The sequence below is a fragment of the Ochlerotatus camptorhynchus genome, unplaced genomic scaffold, assembly GCF_037179485.1.
Source record: "Ochlerotatus camptorhynchus isolate MF236.1 unplaced genomic scaffold, CSIRO-AGI_Acam_v1.1 ptg000256l, whole genome shotgun sequence".
In the NCBI taxonomy this organism is placed as follows: Eukaryota; Metazoa; Arthropoda; class Insecta; order Diptera; family Culicidae; genus Ochlerotatus; species Ochlerotatus camptorhynchus.
The window spans coordinates 489399-505728 of record NW_027040746.1 but is presented as its reverse complement, the minus strand read 5'-3'; positions in this window follow the sequence as shown (position 1 = coordinate 505728).

Sequence of the window (16330 nt, the reverse complement as noted above, 5' to 3'; positions counted from 1 at the left end):
GAGGATGTGACAGGAATGACTTGATAAATGAGAGATTTCGTGGCAGATTTATCAGTCTGCTTTTAATTTACATCGGTGAAATTTAGGTGGAACAATTTGTCGACAAAGAACACTGATAGTTGATTACGTGATAATTTGGTTACATTCTCCGAAATTTCTGAAAAATGTCAATCCAAACTTAAAATGTAAAACAATAAGAATTTTAAACTGAACCTCAAGTTGTTTCACGTCTTCTTTTAAATTACCAAACATCTAAGGAAAACGTTCATCCGAAGCATGCGTAACCTTATAACCGCAATCCCTCCGGCGTAGAAACCTTCTTCAGCAGAAGTTGTTGGACAAATGTGTGTTTATTTTTCACTAAAATACCCATTTCGGTTGAGCCCGGGCATATCCGTCCTTTTTTGTGTGCAGCTGATAGTTAGTAGATCCCGAGGAAGGATCTAACCGACAAAAATAAGTTTTTCCTAACTTGGGGTGCAAAATGTATTCCCCAAATGTTCTCCATAAAACTTAGTCGTGAAGCTTAAACAAGTGCTTGACTGTTTTTCGAGTGATTCATGTTGACGAATGCCCACACAAACACTTTTTCCCATGGCACTTCTGTGCCAACACCAGAACGTACTGTTAATTTTAATTAAGAGTTTTACGAGATCAACTTGTTACAAAAGTACGTGTGTGTGTGTGGATGTGCGGTATATCCGGACTTGTGTGATAATATGTGACAGCACTCTGAAAAAGCCGATACCCACCCGAGAGACAAACAGAAAGCTCTAAATGGGAAGTCAGCCCCGGTCGTCGGTGGGCGTATGGAGGCGTGTGGGGGCGTGTGTTTATGTCCGGCCAGCGCAGATTCCGGCAGTGCCTGTCGGGCGGTATTAAATTTAACACTCCAGCAACTTTTATTTCGAGAAATTCAAGCTTGTCTCCGATTATCTAAAATTAGAAAAACCCATCACCCACCGCTCGGAGTACTGCTGCTGCAAAAACCGGCTTCAGGCCGGTCGCCGGAACTGAGCTCACCGAAGGGAGACAGAACCGAAGCAACGGTTAATGGACCTGAACAGGTTTAACCTAATTTGTGGAGTAGGCAGCGCAATCCAACCATCATCTTCTCCGCTTTCCGTACAACCCAGCTCACATACGACGTTCCCCGGTCTTCATTGGCTTATTTGATAAGTATGGCCGGCTGTCTATTCATATACCTAGCGCCGCAGTTTGCCCGCAGTTTGGAAACAAAGGGGATCTGAACCAGTAGAAGGGGAAAACGGAGGGAAGGTGTGGGGATTATGTATGCTATATACAAAACCAATATGCCGGCTGTATTTTCCGGTTGAGCAGGCCCATCACAAGCTTGCCAGGTAGCAAACGTTCAGTCCACTGACCTGATGGGCGACAAGATAATCACAGCAGCCAGAGGATGGATTCCGTCCGAGAAGCTTCCGTTGTCACACCGACTGGGGAAGGATGTATGTCTGCTGAACACACAGCAAATGGAGTCCCGTCAGTTTTATGAGGATTGATTACCGAGCTTTCGTTGTGAGGATCGATGCGACGGTTTAGAAGTTTTGTTTGAGCTATTGAAAGAATCTTCTCTGGCCTCTCTGCGTCCCAAGAAATCTACACTGCAGGTCATTAAAATAGGTGTGCCTCTGCAAGATACCGATTTGCACGAACAACGCGAAGTATCACTTGGTTAATACTCAAATATTCGTGTTTGTGAGTAATATTGTGAAAGGTTTGCATGCAGTCATTAGTCTCCCATAATTCAGATGATGAATAGATAAGTTTTTCTATTAGAATGGGTCGATCGCACCATTGTACACCACACGAAAGATTTCTGGTTCAGAAATTGCGTAAAGAAGGTTCATACTTGTTACCGTTTGGGTAGTTAACCCCGAGATGGGAAATGACAGGTGGGCAGGAACTCACGGTCTCCCAGTGTTGGTGAGTTCTTTGCCGTTAATGTTCACGAAAAGTTCACTATTTTGCCATACAGAAATTCAAAACAAAAATTGTTATTTGCGGATTTGGACAGTTTTTGACCTGTTGCATACGACCGGAAGGTGTATGCTGGTCACAAATGCCGTGCCAAACTGATTTCCTACGCAACTAATCAACCTTTGATGTGAATTTCGCTAATAACCATGACGAGCATTTCTTATAGCAAAACTTGCCATAACAAAATGGGCGGTTCATTTTAGTAAACAAACTAACACTTCTTCCGACTGTGTCACCTCTCTAACTCGCCTAGAGTTAACCCTATATCACCAGCACTGAGCAATGAGAGTGAGTGTAGGATAGACTGCCAATGAATGTATGGGAAAAATTTGACCATCAAATTTTGCTAACAAACCATATAAAAAATGTTTATTGCCTCGAAAAATGACCCTATGCTAAATTTGAGCTCAATCGGACATGATTTAGGGGTGGCGCAAACGCGTCAAAGTTTGCCTTTTTTCACTCTCGAAAATCTCCCAAGAGGGGGGGGGGAGGTACATGAAATTTCGGAAATCAAAAAAAAATTGTTTGGTGCCAAATGTCTTAAAAATGCATGAAACGCCGAGATTTGGTGTAATCTCGATTTTTTTTTTCCAAAAATCGACTTTCTGGAACTTAGAATTTTTTTCATGAGTTCTATATGGAATATAGAAAATTGATGAGTCGGCTTCTAAAACTGTTCACAATTGTCTCCAACCTGCTTATATATCGAATTAAACCACCATTTAGGATCTAATACGAAATAATTCACTAGGGTGGTCCAATTATTCTTCATTAGGGTGGTCCAAAAATCAAAATAGGTATGTAAAAACCATTACTTTTTACCAAACGCATGTATCTGAAAATATCATCATGTTGTGTTTTGGAATTTTTAAGAATCCAAACTTCAAAACTTTTGATGATATTACTTTTTAGTATCTGAGACCACGTAAAATAGAAGCATAGAGAGACATAAATCGTAGAATAATTCCGAAAATTGTACAGGACAACCGTTAGTGCTGTTTAGTTTACAGTACAATCTGACGAAAGTACAATGACGTTTTAACATATCCACCTAATACGGGATGTTTCATCATTATTGTTGAACAAGGAATCTGTCAGAATCGCCAGAGCAGGAATTCGCTTACAAATGCAACATAATTTAAAAGCGTCGTTTAAGCCAGATATAAATTTAACAGTACATTGGGATTCGAAGCTGCTACCTAACATATTACCATCCAAAGCTCTACCAAAAACCGAGCGCTTGGCCATACCCAAGTAACAATACAAGCTGAATATTAAGAACAGAAGCTGATTAAATATTGGTTGATTTAAGGTGTACAAAGCTGATTAACATCAGGCTGAATATATAGTTGATTAGTAGTGCATGAAGCGAATTGTATCCCCATAATCCAACCTCAATAGGTTAGCTGATCCAAAGATTGAACAAGCCTTTTTTAAGCTTAATACAACTCCACAAATCAGCAATGCGTTACACATGTTTTGATAGCTTGATTTGTTAAATGTCGTCAGTGTCTGTGTCACTCGTTGCATGTCCGGCGTTTTAGTTCTACTAAATTCACTGCCTAACTTTCTAATAACAGGCAGTGGCAGCAGTAGAGTCAAGGAAAAGGAGATTTTTAGGAATAGCTCCAGGTAGAAGTGGTCTGCGAGGACGTCGGAAGTATTAACATTTGTACTTCTGTGTTTTGACTGTTCACCACTTTATATTGTACTGAATTTTCAGACCGCATTCCAAAAATATTACTCAATTATGGCACTAAAATAGCATCCAAATGACCATCAAAATAAATCGCGTGCTTGTGTCCACATTGTGTTAAGTGCACTTGAAAATGAGAGGAATGTTTAACTGTCACCAATTGTTGCTTACAATTCTGCATTGCTGTATAATACTCTTCCGGTTGCTGCTATTCGACTTAAATTTGACGTGCTTCAAGGTAATGATCATACCTTTTACCACACATATGCCTAAATGGTCCAGTAGCTATGGTTGACGCCTGTGAATGAGCGACTGCCAGTTCGAATCACGAAATGCAAAGGTAATTTTTAAACTTATATTAACAATATAAATATGTCAATCCAATTAGTCAGCAACAAGTTAAAGCAGTTCCATATAAATGCATAAGATATGAAGCGGTCTTCCATTATTATTTTTGAAATAAAACTAGAAGGCTGAACAAGGGTTGAAAAAGACTGTTATTTAATGCCTTAAAAAGCTTTTAATGTATATTACTGTTAAGCTTTTGGCTGATTAAAATCACCAGATTTAGATGTTTAAAAGCTGGACAAAGGTTAACGTGGTCTATATACAGCAATTATTCAATCTAAGGCTGAATTGAAATCGATTAATCAACACTTGTTAAGCATCAAATTGTTACCTGGGTACCCAGACAACCAGAAGTCGTATAACAATGTACAGGCAGTATCGTAAATTGCTACAGTATAAGTCAAAATCGCATATAAGGATGGCATACCTCGCATTATGTTCAAGTTAAATCGTATAGAATGCAAATTTCCAACCTATATGCGATGACTTATTTTTCCGTTGTACTGTATCACAAATTAAATCGAATTACATCGTAAGACTTTTCAAACTGAATTTGTTATTACAGATTAAATCGTATATGATGTTAAATCAACTCATTTAAAATTAAATTAAAATATGCACGTATATGGCCTCCACTTTTATACGTATAAGCCATTTATTTGCATTCTATACGAATTGTTTGTTTGTATATATGTTTATATATCACGAAAACAATTCTGAATATACCTGCATTCTGGTTGTCTGGGTAGTTGTATCAGGCGAAGGCATTAGCAAATTATTGGCTGTTCCACCCATCGAAAACTCTACGGGGCACAACAAGCAGAAGCGGTGTACAATGCAGTCGTCGAATGGGGGCTTGCGGACAGGTATGATCTTAAATCTTGTATGGTCACCTCAGAATTCTGACTATTTTATCGTTTGTTTTTAGAATTATGTTAACATGCAACCCTCGTTCACTCTGACCCAGTCGAGCCAATCGCCGTTTCTTGCCAGTCATCTGTGGTATCCTGCCGTCCAAGTCGTTCCGGCCCTTTGGTCGGAGATAGGGCGAGGGTCTCCCATCCTGGCTTTTCAGGCAAGTATGCGTGCTTTCTCGGTGATTCTCCTCGTGATGAACATTTGGATTTCAGCGCAACACCCACTCAAATTCATTGCATTCTGCCGATGAACGGACGAGAAGTTTGTGACAATCCTTCCTCAACAACTTCCGAGCTACGCATTTACTATCAGAATGCACGAGGACTTCGGACAAAGATAGATTCTTTCTTCTTAGCTACAACTGACTCGGAATATGATGTTATCGTGCTAACTGAGACTTGGCTGAACGATTGTATCTTGTCTACTCAATTATTCAACGACTCTTACACTGTGTTCAGGACAGATCGTAGCTCTTTGAACAGTCGAAAAACTCGTGGTGAAGGTGTATTGATTGCCGTCTCTTCTAAATTGTGTTGCTGTATTGATCCAGCTCCGATAAGTAATGCTCTCGAGCAGATTTGGATCAAAATCAAACTGCAGAACTATGATGTCAGCATTGGAGTGCTTTATCTGCCACCTGATTGCAGAGACGACCTGTCGCTCATACAGCAGCATACTGACTCCATTGATTCAATCCTTTCCGGCTTGAGGCCTCATGACCTTGCTTTCCAGTTTGGAGACTATAATCATCCTGAAATGCACTGGGTACCATCAGAGGATGGTGGCCTCACAATAGATTCCCATGCATCGAGATTAACGAATGCTAGCTGTGCATTGTACGATGCCTTCTGCTTCCAGGGTCTGACACAAATCAATACTGTGAAGAACTCCAGTTCACGGATTCTCGATTTAGTACTCGTGAATGACTCAGCGTTATCAAGCTGTTGCATATCCGAAGCGGCTGAATCGCTCGTAGAAATCGATACTCCACATCCTGCTATTGACGTCACCGTTTCTATTTCGGTACCAGTGTCATTTGAACCATCTCTAGACGACTGCCGGTTTGATTTTCGTCGGGCTGATTATAGTTCGATGAATGATGCGCTATTATCAATCGATTGGCAATTTTTGGATTCTGATCAGGATCTGGACGATATTGTATGTATTTTCAACGCGGAGATACGTCAAGTCATCGAAACTCACGTGCCTCTTCAGCGCCCTCCACTGAAGCCTCCTTGGACGAACTGGAGCCTCCGCCAGTTGAAGCGCCGTAGGCGATCTGCACTTCGAACGTATAGTCGGAGTCGTTCGCAGCACTCCAAACATCGCTTTGTAATGGCCAGTAACAAGTACACACGGTATAACCGTCTATTGTATGCTCGATACGTTGATCGTACGCAGAGAAATTTACGTCTACATCCCAAACAGTTCTGGTCTTTTGTTCGTACTAAACGCAAAGAAGATGGATTGCCAACGTCCATGTATTTCGGCGACCAATTTGCTAGCACAGCCTCTAGTAAATGTGAGATCTTTGCTGAACACTTCAAGAATGTCTTCTCAAATACGCCTGCTACGCCATCGCAGATAGAGGCTGCTGTTCGTGATACGCCGCTAGACAGCATCGACTTTGGAATTTTCCAGATCAGCGAGGAGCATGTCGAAAATGCATTACGTAAGCTCAAACATTCCGTGTCACCCGGTCCTGATGGGATTCCTTCATCTGTGTTGAAAAACTGCTCGAGTTCTCTGATGACACCGTTAGTAAAACTGTTCAATCTCTCGTTCCAACAGCAAAAATTTCCTGCTGGATGGAAAACTTCGTTTCTGTCACCGATTCACAAAAAGGGTGACAAATGTAACGTCGTCAACTACCGTGGAATAACGTCCTTGAGCGCTTGCTCTAAGGTTTTTGAAATAATTGTAAACAACGCTCTCTTTGAAGCCACCAAAAACTACATTTCATGTGCCCAGCATGGATTCTACCCGAAACGATCTGTTACTACTAACCTCACTCAGTTCACCTCACTCTGCATACGCTCTATGGACGCTGGTTCACAAGTGGACGCCGTATACACGGACTTCAAGGCTGCATTCGATCGTGTGAATCATGATATCCTGTTGCAAAAACTCGAGAAGCTGGGGGTATCTTCCGCGCTTGTTAGCTGTTTTAGATCATATCTGTCTGAAAGATCCGTGAGAGTAAGGATTGGTTCGTCACATTCGGAGCCGTTTATGATTCCTTCTGGTGTACCGCAAGGGAGTAATCTTGGACCGCTGCTTTTCTCATTATTCATAAATGACATTGCCTTTGTGTTGCCACGTAGACAGCGAATATTCTATGCCGACGATGTTAAGATCTTTATGATAATCACGTGCACTGAGGATTGCCTGGAGTTGCAGAGGTTATTAGATTTGTTCGAGGACTGGAGCAAGCGAAACCTACTCGATTTATGCATAGCTAAATGCAACACAATATCATTCAGCAGGAAGCGGCAACCAATCAATTTCAACTACAGCATGTGTGGACAAACTCTCGAGCGCTTGTATCAGGTTAGGGATCTCGGTGTGATATTGGACCGCGAACTCACTTTCCGACCGCATTACGAAGACGTGATTGCAAAAGCCAATAAACAGCTCGGTTTCATGTTTAAGCTTGCTGATGGATTTCGTGATCCTCTCTGCCTGAAGTCCCTTTTCTGTGCACTGGTTCGATCTATTTTGGAATCTTCCGTGCTGGTATGGTGCCCGTACAACAGAAACTGGATTGACCGTATCGAGGCGGTGCAGAAAAAATTTGTGCGCCTCGCTCTTCGCCACTTACCCTGGCGTGATTCGTCAAATCTTCCTCCATATGAACATCGTTGTATGCTGTTAGGCATCGATACTCTGGAGAAGCGAAGATCCAATTTGCAAGCCATCTTCGTCGCTAAGGTAATGACCAATGAAATCGATGCCCCAGATATTCTTGCTGAATTGCACGTATATGCGCCGCAAAGACCTTTGAGGCAACGTAATTTCCTGCACCTTGCTACCCGGAACAGCCGTTATGGTCAACACGATCCTATCAGGATAATGTCTTCTCGGTTTAACGATGTTAGTGGACAATTTGACTTCAATGTTTCTGCTGCCACTTTTCAACGCCGCCTCAATGCACAGCGGTGAGTATCTGTCCAATCACTGCTACTTCGAAAGTGTGTATTACCTGCTGTTTTTTTTTTTTATTACATGGTCCTTCTACAACACTACGCCAAGTTTCCAACCATCCGATGCGTGAGCTGCGACGCATTTGCAGATTGTTGTGTTCAATTATTTTAGATTATTGACTTAGCTTTTAATATGTTTGTCATTTGTATTCATTTGTATTCAACGTATTCTGTGTATTGACTATTTGTAATTTTATTTATTGTTATATGTATGAAAATACATGAGGTTTTTACGCCTCTTTGAGCCAACTGAATGGTTTACTCAAAGAGGCTTTTCCCCATCCTAGATTTCATTAAGACTGAAAAAAGTCAGATGAAATAAGAAATAAATAAATAAAATAAATAAACATCTCTTGATACTACTGCATCCAACACTGGTAGAAAAAAAGGTGCGTGTCAGTACCTGGACAAATTGTTTAAGAGGCAGCTTATAGGCCTCCCTTGTAGACACCACATACATGAACTGCTACTTGGCAAAGCTTTTAAAATTCTGAAATTTGAAACGTCAAAGTCTCCAAATGTTGAGATTTTTAAGGAATTCCAATCAAAATGGCACATTTTGGAAAAGATGATGATTTTTTTTTTAAATAGCTATTTCGGAAATAGAAAGATTGGCGTTATTGGAGTTTTATGAAAAACAAATTAGAGAGCAACACCACCGTGGTGACTACCGAGAGGTTCTACAACTTGCCATTTTATATTTGGGTGGAAAAATCGATGAAAAATTACAAATAAGCGCTTCTGGTGCGTTCCACAATGCAAGGTGGATGGCCAAAATCATTTATTCTTTGAAAATGTTTATTCTTCGGTATGAATTTGCTTTACCAGATAAAACTAAAAATCAACTAGCTCTATTTTGTGTGTTCATTGTAAAAATTTATTTGAAAAGTTGGTTTCTTTCTCTGTGTGCTGCGATGGCACCCAACAACGATCTGAACCTGTTAAAAATATTGAAGGAATATGAAACTGTTGATGAAGACGTTGCGAAAGCAGTACATAAAGGAATTTTAACTCACTTGCAATATTTGGACAACAGCCTTATCGGACTATGTCTGTTCGACGAAAATGTAGACCTCCCGGTTAAGAAAAAGGTCATCGAAGCCTTACTTCTATCAGGTAAATGCTTTAATTGATACATTTGCCTTTAATTTTATAATGATTTTTTTTTTACAGATACTCATAAAAACATTACAGCCAGATCCATTGTTGAATCCAACGATACTTCAACGATTGAACTACACTCGTTTGTACAAGGCAGCAGTGGTATTGAAAACTTATTCAAAGCTCTCCAAATTCCGAAGTTGTTGCTGAATGTCGATATGGAGCAGTGGAGTAGTTCCATCGAGTTTAAAAATGCCAAAAGACGGGTTCAATGTTTGGAAGTAGTTAATGATAATGCAGAGCGTGGTATAGCATTGATTAAAACATACAATTCAAAACTATCAACGGATGAAGATCAAAAGCAGTGCATTTTACAATTAGTTGAAGATCATCGAAAAAACTATAAGAGTACCAGGAAATCTGATTTGGTGTAGCTAATAAGGAAATATATGGCAAAGTATAAAACAAGTATTTTTTTATCTTTTCAGGCAAATTTTCCTCTTGTGTAAAACTCATGATTCCCAAAAAAAAAACAGATTAACGCAATTCAAGATATTTTTACAATTGATTTTAGGAATTTCTGATGAAAAGTTGTCGTTTTTCATAATTTTTGAATTTTTGGACCACCCTTTATGAAGAATAATTGGATTATTTCGTATTAGATCCTAAATGGTGGTTTAATTCGATATATAAGCAGGTTCGAGACAATTGTGAACAGTTTTAGAAGCCGACTCATCAATCTTCTATATTCCATATAGAACTCATGAACAAAAATTCCAAGTCCCAGAAAGTCGATATTTGAAAAAAAAAATTTCGAGATTACACCAAATCTCGACGTTTCATGCATTTGATTTCCGAAATTTCTGAGATTTTCGAGAGTGAAAAAAGTCAAACTTTGACGCGTTTGCACCACCCCTAAATCATGTCCGATTGAGCTCAAATTTAGCATAGGGTCATTTTTCGAGGCAATAAACATTTTGTTTATGGTTTGTTAGCGAAATCAAAAATTACCATTTTCGCTGGCAGTCTAAATAATAGTCTCTTTCTTGCGCGAAAAAGAGATAACCGAGCATTTGGACGGGTTAACCTCCATACGATTCAGAATACACCAATCAGCAAAAGCATTCAGCTGACGTTGAAGGAAGCAACAGACTTCAATTGAGTGAATTCGGAGGCAGAGTTTAAGGTCATCTGCGTAAGATAAGCGTGGTCTCTCAATAACCAGATTCACGTCGTTGAAATAAATCAGGAAAACCAGCGCTCCCAGGGGACTACCAGAAGTAAGATAGCGATCGGTGAGGTACGACTGAAACCATAGCAAAAGGCAGCCGTGGATACCAATCCTTTCCAGTTTTGCGATTGATATGCGGTGATTCGATTTATCGAAGGCTGCAGATAAGTCAGTATAAATGACATCCGTCTGAGCACGATCCGACATACTGTTAGAGATGTAGGAAGTAAGGCACAGCAAGTTAGTGGCAGTGGAGCGACCAGCCATGAAACCATGCTGGTCGATACTAATATACGGCTTACAATGAGCGAGTAACGGTTCCATAACAACGAGTTCGAACAATTTAGCAACAGCGCTAAGCGAAGTAATGCAAGGGCTTACTGTATGCAAGTTTTTAAAACGAAAATTGTTGTAGCACGCCGTGTCCTAAGTGGCAGATTAATCAACTTTCATGTACCTCGGGTTTTTCTTCACCAAAAGTAAGTTTGGGTGCTTACATTTAAAAATCAGTTAGGTTTAAAATATTCTATTGGGGGAAAATTAAATAAACTTGATTTGAAATTTTTGAATTTTTTTTACCGTTTCTATACATTTTATGGAGACGCAATACACTTTATAGTTTAGGCATATGTTTATAAGTTAAATTTTATACATTCATATGTATCTTAGAACAGTTATTTTTCATTTGCTTTTTAATTTTTGTTTTCATTTACGTCACACACGAAACTTGACGTCTATTCTCAACTTTGTGGTTTTAGCACTTGCACAGTTGTACCAGTTTTGCATTCGTAGAGTTAGACAAATATAGCGATACTCTATGACAAGGGAAGTCTTCTAACTAAATAGCCGCGCTTTTATTGTAGACAATCATAAAAAAAAAATGTATTTAATTTTTGATTGTTTATTATATCGAATATTTGATTTCATTTTAATGATGTAACTAAAAACCATAAACAAGGTGCTGCGAACAAAGTTTTATTCAATTCATAATTGTTAGGAAAGCTTCATTCCTAGATTGGTCTCAAATGTGGCTACTATTGTATGCGATGACTGCAGATTTCGTTGATAGCTGTTGTGGCTTTCAGGAACTTTATAGTTCATCCATGTTTTGGCGAAATCGTGGTGAATTGCTTCGATTGTCTGTTCTGAATATCGTCCAAGTCCTTTGTTTGCAGTACTGCAAAATCCAGTTACGTGGAATTTAATGATGTGAAACTTCGGAGTTGTTGGAAGTCTTAAAGCTTCCCAACTTTCACAAAATTCTTCGATAGATTAACGATACCCATCAATAAGTTCCATGCCAAAACATTTTTCAATAACCGAGGCAAGATTTTGCATCGTAAGGGCATATTATTTTAGACCAGCATCAAGTAAAACTTCTTTTTTGGTTAGTAAAGCACGACAATGTCTTCCAGCGAAACCAAATTGCGCATGTCGAGTTGCATTTGCAGCCTTGGCCCATAATTCTGCAATGCCTGGATAGTTTTTAGTTATGTTGTCGTAGGCACTGTTCATTAGACCCAAAAACAAGTGCAATGATGGCGGTGGACATATATTCAATACTTTCGTGCAGTCATTACCGTTTGTTTACACAATTGAAGAAGTCTCTAGCTTCCTTCTCCTTTCCACCTGATGCCATACAACGTTCTGCAAATTGCTTTATTGAACCAAGCGTTCGTGGTTCACCTGCGGTAGTAGCTAGATCTTTCTTATGCACCGTGCAATATGCACATGGATGAGTCGCACTATTTCCCATTACACCAGCTAGTGTGTTGATTACTCTTAGATCACCTGAAAATATAATTATTTATCAATATCATATAACAAATTTGGCAATGATGTTACATTTAATCTTATGAACGCTCACCTGCGACAAAATATTCAAGCGAAGTCAAATTTAGATGTCCCTAAAATTTAGGTAGGCTTCCACAATTTACTTGTATACCAGGAGCAAGAGCAAAGATCAGGGCTTGATGAACCCCTGAGTCCTTGAATCCTTGTTTGCATTGCTGCCTCTGCTGATCTTCAACACACAATACTATTTTAATTCAAAGGTCAATTAAAATAGTATTGTGCGTTGAAGAGCATCAATTCCTATCTTCAGAAAACAATCATCCACATTTCTTCTAGCCTTAATGTATTGGATAAGACCTTCAACGCTGTTACACATAACAACGGGACGTTTTTCGTCAAGATAAGATTTCCCTTTGGTGGAATTTGAAGAAATCTTCAAGCTCACTCATTCGGTTCTGAAGTGCAGATTTCAACACAGGTTGAATTGACTTACGGTTTTTGAGATGAATGTTACGTGCCAGCTTCAGGAACCAACATAGGTTAACAATTATCTAGTATTAATTTCCGTACAACATAGCTTGCGCGTCGAGGGGTACGCACTAGTCTTTCAATATTACGCAGCCTACTGGCCAATTATTTAAAATCTTGTCATTACTACTTTCATTACTTTAAATACACTCTAAATTTCATTAAATACTTTAATTACTGACAATATTTTATACTTAAATTATTTTCAAAACATTTAAATTATTTTAAATTACATTAATTGGGTTCTTTAATTTTGAAAAATATATCGTTTTAATGTATCATCTGAAAGAGCTTCGTTTTCTGAGTAGAGCGATATTTTTTTCGAACCCACACACTTTCATCTCGATTTTTAAATCAAGATTTAAAGCAAAATAATAACTTCACTGTTTGACACTAAACTGGCACACTGACACTTCGCTCCCATACAAAGTGACACCGAGGGGCGCTAATAAGGTGATTTTTGCAAATGTAATCGTACTTATTTAAAATAGTTCCAGTGTAGCAAAATTGATGAAATATTGGGTTCCATTTTCAATGTAGATTACGAATATGCATTTATCTCAATACTCTTAAAGAACCCAATTATCGTTAATTATAAGTTGATAAGTAGGAAAAAGTCAATAGAGCTAAATTAAGTTGTGTATGGAGACTCCGTACACAACTATAGGAACCTAACGCTTCTAACGTACCGCAACTATAGGAGCGTTTCCCCTAATGTGCAAAATATTCAAGTCTTTTTTTTTCAAATTTTTCCTCGACAGATTATTTTCAATCCAACCGATTTTAAAATTTATACCTCGAATTTTCTACACCAGATGTTAGTTTCGATGCTTAACTAACATCTGGAGAAGAAAATTCGAGGTATATGAAAGTAGATTAATCCATCTATCCACAAAGTACATTGCGTCTCCATGCAAAACCTACTATAAAACCGGTAAAAAATCCAAAATTTAAAATCAAGATTTCCCCCGATAGAATATTTTACAACCAATCGATTATTAAATTTAAGCACCCAAACTTACTTTTGGTGAAGAAAAATCCGAGGTAGGGGAATTTACGTATTCTCGGCAAGCTAAGCAGCGACCTTCTTTCTATAGCCTTTTTCTCTAAGGAACGCACACATATGCAGTATTGGTTTGTTTACAATCTTTTGCTGCCAAAGCTCCAATCTTCTCTAGTGAGAGCGAGTATTGTCGGCAACCAGTTTTTCTTCGGCAACCGTTCCATTTGAACTGCATGTAAATCTGCTGTTCTATTATCGGCAACTCGAAATCAGTTACAATTTGTAGTGAGCGTGTTTCATTTCAAGAAAACCTTGCTAGATTGCTTTTTCTCAGTGGTAAAAATATAGTCAAATTGAAGTTGAAAGCATAAAGAATCGTTTGCATGCATTCAGCGAAGTGTTTTTCTAAGAAAATCCAGTGAAAATAGTGTTTCAATTTGGGTTGCCGAAAATAGTGTGGCATGCCGAAGCCGTCATTTCCCCTACATTAATCCGCCACTTCGGACACGGCGTGTTAAGTGTAAATATTTAATATCCACTTGTCGGTTCATTTGTTAGTGAGGAGATGTTTGAATTATTAGCAACTGAGAAATTTTAAATTTCTATACAAAGCTTTTATTTGAAATATTAAATTGTCATTCAGGCCACCCGCATATAGAAAACACAGAAGTAGTCGTACGTCAAGAACCAAAAACAAGAGAAAACGAAAACTGTCTTCACCAGTTTCTTCTCAGACACACGTACAGTCGGATTTCGCTAGTTGGGCTAACTTTAAGCGGGCTAAGGTTCAGTTGGGCTCCCAAGCCAAACGTCACTTCGAACAGTGCTGATTCCATTTCGAAATTTCGACCGGCTTCCTGCAAAAACCGGCAAACGAGTGGAGTAATGATACAGATTATTTAAATGCGATACAACGAGTTGCTTCCTTGATGGTTGTCAACGATATGGCTGAATAAGGGGTGAAGCTAATTTCTGACTTATCAAGAAATCCACCCAAGACCTAATTCAACAGCAATATTTGCTTCAAGGGATAAAAAAGCATCGAAAAGAGTACCCTGAGAAATCGTAGAATATATTAAAATGAAATATAATCATTACAATCCAATGACATTTGTGTGAATATATCTGACATTGAATATTGCACCAAAAGAGAATGGGAGTACTCGCTTTACAACTGCTAGTCGAAGTTATTTTAGTCTTTATCTTTACTTTCATTGATATAAGTGAGGGCCGAAAAGCATACAGTAAGCCCTCAATATCTAACTAAGCCTATTAAATGGAGCACATGTTGTTGAATACATCTGAACATACCAACTTGACAAGACCACAAACACCGAAGTTATTGCAATTTGAAGCCTTACCTCCACTTATATGGGTGACGGGGGCGGGGTATAGTTAACTCCCTTCATTTCTTTATATGCCTATGTAGTTCAAAAATTGTTTATGAATAATTCATCTGAACATACCAAATCGATAAGATAAGAAACTCCGAAGTTATTTCACTTTGAAACTTTACTTCTATTGGTATGAGTTAACCCCCCCCCCCCCCCCATCGCCCCTCCGACTACCCATATGAGATAGATCTATTGTTTGTGAATATTTCATCTGAACGTACCAAAACGTCACAATAATTAACTTCGAATTTGGAGGCTGACTTTCATTGGTACACCGGCAGTGTTGGCAGAAAAAAGGGATTTTTGGCATTTTTTTTTTTTTTTTTTTTTTTTTTTTTTTTTTAACTCTTTATTTGTTCCAAATTCAAAATAAATAACATTTCATTTTAACCTAGGTGCTCCAGTTACTGCAGTAACGTACCAGCCTTAATTGTTATGATATATATCTAAGTGTTTTTACATTGTTCATGTCTTGGCAATTCAGTATTTTAAACAGGTTTTTTAACCTGCATGTCAGTAAAACAATTGATATCTTAAAACTAAAAACTTAAACTAAATCTTATCTAAGTATAAAGGGAATTAATCGTTGCAATTGAGGATTGCAACGATTTTTGCCTGAAATTATTAATTATTTTGTTGGACATTTGTGCTAAAGTCTCAACATTCGAAATTCTATGTACTTCGGTTGTACTGTACCAGGGAGGCAACTTCAAAATCATTTTCAGAATTTTGTTCTGAATCCTTTGAAGTGCTTTTTTCCTGGTAGTGCAGCAACTAGACCATATTGGCACAGCGTAAAGCATGGCCGGTCTAAAAACTTGTTTAAATATTAGAAGTTTATTCGTCAGGCAAAGTTTGGATTTCCTGTTTATAAGAGGATACAAACATTTTATATATTTGTTACATTTGGCTTGAATGCCCTCAATGTGATCTTTAAAAGTTAATTTTTGGTCAAGTATTAATCCAAGATATTTCACTTGGTTTGACCAGGAAATTGGAACTCCGTTCATAGTGACTATGTGACTACTACTAGGTTTCAAAAACGAAGCTCTAGGCTTATGTGGAAATATTATAAGTTGAGTTTTGGAAGCGTTGGGAGAAATCTTCCAT